This window comes from Ambystoma mexicanum, chromosome 3p (genome assembly GCF_040938575.1).
Source record: "Ambystoma mexicanum isolate Mex_15411 chromosome 3p, UKY_AmexF1_1, whole genome shotgun sequence".
NCBI classification, from domain to species: Eukaryota; Metazoa; Chordata; class Amphibia; order Caudata; family Ambystomatidae; genus Ambystoma; species Ambystoma mexicanum.
The window spans coordinates 262,493,597-262,500,105 of NC_090925.1; the positions used below are offsets into that span (position 1 = coordinate 262,493,597).

General features: G+C 46.6%; 1 protein-coding gene across 1 annotated transcript in view; it reads left to right on the forward strand.

The window, feature by feature from the left end:
• The window catches only part of SLCO4A1 (solute carrier organic anion transporter family member 4A1), a 948,198-nt gene that overhangs the window by 890,253 nt on the left and 51,436 nt on the right, over positions 1 to 6,509 (forward strand). The gene's annotated exons all lie outside the window — the stretch shown is intronic.

The following is a 6,509-nucleotide window of genomic DNA, read 5'->3' on the forward strand; positions in this document are numbered from 1 at the left end:
CTCTCACCAAGACGCAAAAACTGAACTTTATGGGCCTTCTAATCGCTGCGTGGCTAGCAATTGTGCAGAAATGGAAACAAAAGACCCCTCCAACCACACAAGAATGGCTCCACAGCATATGGACTTATGTAGCAATGGAGAGAATCACATATAATCTCCAAGTGGACAGACAACGCTTTGCAACGGACTGGGGAGTCGCCATTGAATACCTGCAAAGCGACTACATGCTCCAATGGTGTCCTCACAACCTACGTATTCTGGACATGTTGACAGGCTAAGATTGATCCATCTAGGGAACACAGAAGTACAGCAAGATTGACAACCGGTGGGGAGGGAGGGGAGTGGGAAGGGGATTGAGAGGGGACTATGTTGAGTCCCGATGTTTTATGTTTAAAGAAATGCCAATAAAAAAATGTTGGAGAAAAAAAAGTTTGTCTTTGAGATGTGTGCTGTCAATGTTGGGCTGCAATCCTCCAGTCATGAGTTAATCAACTGCACAGACAATACATCAGAAAACATGGGAAGATTAGATCCCAAACGAGAGAGAGAAAGAAGGCAAAATGTGCAAGAAAGAGAGAGAGATTGAGAGGCATCAACAATCATGGAGGTAGGCATTCAGATTCTGAGTGACACTGATATCTACCAGGAGCTAAAAACTACAATGGCCAATTTTTCAATTCACGACCCTCTAGATTAATCGAAAGGAGTTCTGCATCAATTTATCCATCTTTGATGTACACCCTTCATAGAGCTCTTTGTAACAAAGTCCATTGTAAAATGTCAAATTAGTGCCTCCAGCTAGGCTAACATGGGGTGTCTGTGAGGAATGTTTTGGATACCCTATTGTCAGGATAATTTATGTATGCTTTTTCCTCAGATCACCCAATCCCTCAAATGATCATCACACTGTAAACAGTAAGCTGGTAAATTACTGTAATACCTGCAACCTGGGCCTGACATGTCTCGTGTATGGATCATGTACAAATCTCAGCACAGACTCTTCTTGCCAGGCTGAAGATCTGTGTGTTATCCAGGGAGAAAGGAGCATTGTAGAATCTGGCATCTCAGAATTTGTCAGAATGGTTCTTTAGATCCTAAGATTTGAGCATCTGGTCAATTCTCCATCACGTATCAGAGTTCTGAGGGGCCCGCAACAAGTAAAAATACCTTTGCTTTGGTGTTCAAGTGAAAGATCCTTTGACTTTATCAAGTCCCATCATCAAGCCATTTTCATGGGTCTCATTAGAATTGCCCCTCCAGTTCATATAAAGGATCCAGAAAATTATAAATGGGGTAGAGTAACCCCTACTGGACATGATAAGGATACTGCAGGTCACGGACCAAATGTGATCTCACTTACTGACTCCTATTATCTTCAGTTGTTCCCATCCGTGCCCTCCCATCAGTGTAGCTCTACTCCTGACCTAATCTTCTCCCCACAGCCTTTAGCTGAGCCTGTGTCCTCTTGTCCTTTCTATACCTCTGATCATGTTTTACTTCCCTTTTCTCTCTTTCTCTCCTTACCGTTGCTACTACTCCTCCTTCACGTACTTTTGCTCATCGTAATATTTGTTCCTTTGACTCTTTATATTCTCTCTCTTCTCTACACTCTTCTCTTTCATCTATTCCTACTTTTTCTTCTTTGTCTCCTGATGTGGCTGCTAGTACCCTCCATTCTACTTTGCTGTCTGCACTTGGTTCTGTTTCTCCTCTGTGTTCTTTTAGTCTCACTTGTAAAACTCCTCAGCCTTGGCTTACTTCTGATCTTATCTCCCTCCGCGGCCGTCTGCAAAAAGCTGAGCGGCACTGGAAAAAAATGTAGATCCCTGTCTGGTCTTGCTGCACTTTCAACTTTATAGTTTTTGTTTTACTCTGCCTTACTTGCGTTAAAAATATCTTACTTTTTGGGATCTTGCTGTTTCTCTTTCTCACCACCCTTGTCATTTTTTCCAACTTCTCCACAACATCCTGTCTCCTAACTCTCCTGACCAGTCCCTCCTTTCATCTTTTTCTTCCTCTGACTTTGTTAGTTACTTCACATCTAAAGTTGCTAATCTTCGTTCTGCTTTTGCTTCTTCTCCCACTCCTTCTCCTTTCTCTTCTTCCAGTTAACCTTCATACTCTTTATCCTCATTCACTCCTCTTACCGATTCTGATACTTCTGCCCTTCTTAACCGTGCTCATCCAACGGTGTCTCCTTCTGATCCTCTTCCCTCTTGTCTTATTCACATGTCTATCCCCATCTTCGTCCTTATTTTAGTTCACTTATTAATTCTTCTCTTCATGACTCATGTTTCCCTGCTCCCTTTAAGCAATGCTCTTATTCGCCCTATTCTTGACCCTTCCACTCCTGCACATTTTTGCCCAATTTCACTTCTTCCCTTTCTCTCTAAAATTCTTGAGTGGGCTACATATGCCCAGGTTGCTAGTTTCCTAAATCTTAATTCTCTTCTACCACCTCTTCAATCTGGATTCCATCCTTCTCATTTTATTGAGACTGCTCTTTTGCATGTCTCTAACTCTCTTCTCTCTGCTCATCATTCTAAGCTCTCTTCTATACCAGTTCTTCTCGATCAATCTGCGGCATTCGATATTGTTGATCACACTCTTCTTATTTCCTCACTTTCCTCTTTGGGTATTACTGGGTCTGTCCTTGAATGGCTCTGCGCCCATCTTTCTCAGAGGTCCTATTCTGTAACTTGGGCCCGACACAGTCGTCAGACTGGGAATCCTCAGAAATGTAAATAATAAAAATAATAATATAAAACTTCTTCCTATAAGAAGAAAAGCTACACCCATAGAGCCCCACAGGCCTGTGTAGCCCTTCAGTTGTGGAGTCCCTCCACCTCTTTTGGTCCTTTTAGGCCCCAGCCAATGAGGTTGTAGGGCCTAGGCTCCACCCCAGTCAGCCATTTTAAGATTGTTCACTGTATCTAGAGACCAGGGGAATCCTCTTCAGCTATCTGGGCAAATACATGTTTTCAATACTAATTCTAGACATTTTTGACATACTTTTTTAAGCTTCAGTTTCACTGGGGCTTCCTGGTACAACACTTTGAGATCTGGTTTCATCCACCTACCACTAAAAAACGTTGGGTTTTTGGGCTGCTCACTCTTGCCTCATGGCTGAAACTCAAGTACAAGCTGTCAAGGAAAAGACCTCCCTTTTCAAGGACTGCTCCAGGTGGGGTAAAAAGGTCATCTTCATCAGAGACCCCCACACACTTTGCATCTATTGTCTTTACCCATATGACATCCATTCATGTAAAATATGTCAAACTTTTTCCAAGAAGACTCTGAAGGACAGGCAGAGCAGGCAGATGTCATCAGATGAGGAATCCAGCAAAACTGCGCCCTCAACCTACTCCAGGCACCCTGAGAAGCAAGCTCCAAATAGGAGAGCTTCTTCCGTGGATAGAGCAGACTCTCTGCCATCCAAGGGCAAGAGGAGGAGTGGAAAATCCTCAACTGAACCTGTATCTAAGGGTCTGTTGGAAGGAGAACTACACAAAGGTAAAGGTTTCTCCTTCTCTACCGCCAACGAAACGGTCATCCACGGGGACACCGCCCACGGCTAAACTAACCTCGCCGTCCACTAAAACTGTCCCATCGTCGACGGATAAGCTGTCATCCACCGTGAAACCAACCACCTCGTCGACTAAGTCATCAATGAAAGAACCGTCGACAAAGCACCCATCCACGAAAGACACTACCAAAAAGCATGCGTCAACATAGGCATCCTCGTCGACAAAGCACTTGTTGTCGACAAAGCACTCGTCGACGTCCAAACATTAGTTGTCGACGGAGAAACCATCGACGGGAAACCCATCAACAAGCCCCCAGAACAGGACAAGACACAGCCGGTTGACCCAACACCACCAGACATCATCGAGAAGCCCTTTCAACAGCCAGAGGAAGTTTTAAAGACTCATACACCACAGCTAGATGGGTTAGAAGGCGTTGCCCCTCTATCCCCTGTAACTGAGATGGACGAACTACTTGACATCATATTACAGGATGAGTTCTCAGTGGGGGAGGAACAACGGCCAGTACAGCCTAAAAAGCACAATCCTCACTGGCAACCGGTGATGAAAGATGTGGCAGATCCTTTCGACCGTTCTCTATTAAAGTCCATGCACAGAATTATAGACAAGTTCCAAAGGAGGGAAAGGGCAAGACTCTTGGTCACGCTCGCAGTTCCTGTAGGCAGACCTTCACGGAGCACATCACCATGCTATGGCAGATCACCCAGGTTTCATTCACTGCCAGTACAAAGCTCAAGCTATGGCGGATCACCAAGGTCTCATTAACCACCGACACAAGGCTCACGCTAGGACGGATCACCCAGGTCTCAGAAGAGAAGACGCTCTCCATCTCCTCCAAGGTCTTCACCTCAAAGATCCAGAGCGCGCAATGTGCCTTCAATTGTCACAGTCTCAATATGTCTGGAAGACATCGTAGATGACACAGGGGAGTCCGAGGACGGATTTAGGGAATTTTTCCGGCCCCGACCATCATGCCGACTTGCCGGAAGAGGGTGAACTGCCTCAGGACACTCCAGACACAGACTCAGACCCAGAAGAGTGGGAATCTATTGTCATCGAGAAGCAGTAGAAACGTGACTCACCGGGGGCATCCTCACCTCTGGATGATATCATATCTTTTCATTTCATCATGGCAAAGTCGGCAGAAATCTTCAAAATACAATTCTCCACAGAGGAGAAAGCATCAATCCTCTATGAGCACAGAGACAAAAGACGACGCACCATCACCACGATACTGATATTAGAAACCATTTGAGACGCAGGTGAAAATATCCTAGCCATTCTGCTGTCCACTCCGGCGCTGGTGGCGAGACCAGAAAAGAAATACAGAGCACCGAACTCGCTACCGTTGTGTCTCAGAGACCATCCTAAACCTGATTCCGTCATCACGGTGGCGGCGAGGAAAAGACTGCAAAACCCAGCTTCTCCCCTCACAGCTCTGCCGGATAAGGAGGGGCATGAACTAGAAGCAATGGGGTGCAAGACTTTCAATGGTGTTATCATTGACGGTGCAAGCCAGCAACGCCATGGTTATGATGGCAAGGCTGTATAGAGAATAATGGCTCTGTATGTCCCGTCTCACTAAACACCTTCCCCAGGAGTTTCAGGAAGAGGCCAAGGACATTATCACAGACGGCGAGGTGGTCTCGGACCACTTGTTCGACACATCTGTGGACATTGTGCACTGCGGCTTCAGGCAGATGGCACACGCCACAGTCTTGAGGCCCCAAGCCTGAAAGAAGGCCACAAGTTTCAGGCCAGAGGTACAAGCGCAGATCCTAGACATGCCCTTCGACAGACAAGACACATTTTGATAGAAAATAGATGACCACTTGTAGGGCATCAAGGCCGACACTGCTAGGGTGATTAGCTCATTAAAGGACATGGACCACTGTCCTTTTCATTCCTTTCGCGGTACCAACTCTAAGTACAAGTCATATGGCAGATCGTTCCAGGGTCAAGCATCCTCTTCGACCTCCTTCCAATCAGGCGGTAGATATAAATAAGGTTCCACCAGGTACCAGAACCAACGTGGCAAAAGGGGTTCAGGCCAGGCAAGGAACCAGACCAAGAAGAACTGACTCGTACTCAGCACGCCTTCCACATCACGCCCCAGTGGGAGGATGCGTCTCGCTGCACCTCAATCATTGGTACACCATAACATTGGATAAATGGGTGCTTCAAGTTATAAGAGGGGGACATATCACAGACAGTACCTCCAGCTCACTGTCGGCGACCAAGATTTCCAATAATTCAAGGTACTTCCTTTCAGGCTAAAGTCTGCACCAAGAGTGTTTACGAAATGCCTGGCCCCAGTGGCTGTTCATCTCAGGTTCTCTGGGGTACAGGCTTTTCCATACCTACATGACTGGCTAGTGAAAGGAAGCTTAGAAGAAGAAAAGAGGATCCAAAGATAGGAGCCCTCCCGTCCCCTGCACAAGTTCAAAACCCTCTGCATTGTCCACAATTCCTTCTAGGGCCTTGGGCCAAAATACCTTCAACTCTCTTTTCCTAAATATCTTCCTTCTCGAGCTCTTCGCTCATCCGCCTCCAACTCCCTCAGGGTCAGCTGCTTCTCCAAGCAACGAGTTGGGGGTAGATCTCTCTCCGAAGCAGGGGCCTCCCTCTGGAACAGCCTTCCTGCCTCCCTGAATCTTGAGGAGAACCATCTCCGGTTCCTGGAAGCACCTCAAAACCTTCCTCTTTGCCTCCGCTTTCTCTCCCCCTCTCCCCTGCTGAAATTACTGAAACTGCACTGAATCCGCAACTGGGCCACTCACCGATCTCGGTCCTTGGCCCAGCCACTATCCCCTGCACTGCCTCCCTGGCAACCCCTGCACTGCGGGACTGTTCTCTGCATCCCTACAGCCCCCCTTCCGAACACTTGTCTACACTTACCTTGCACTTGCCACCAGCCGGCCTTTAGTATTTATCTTGTTATTCTACTAACCCTGTATTGCACTT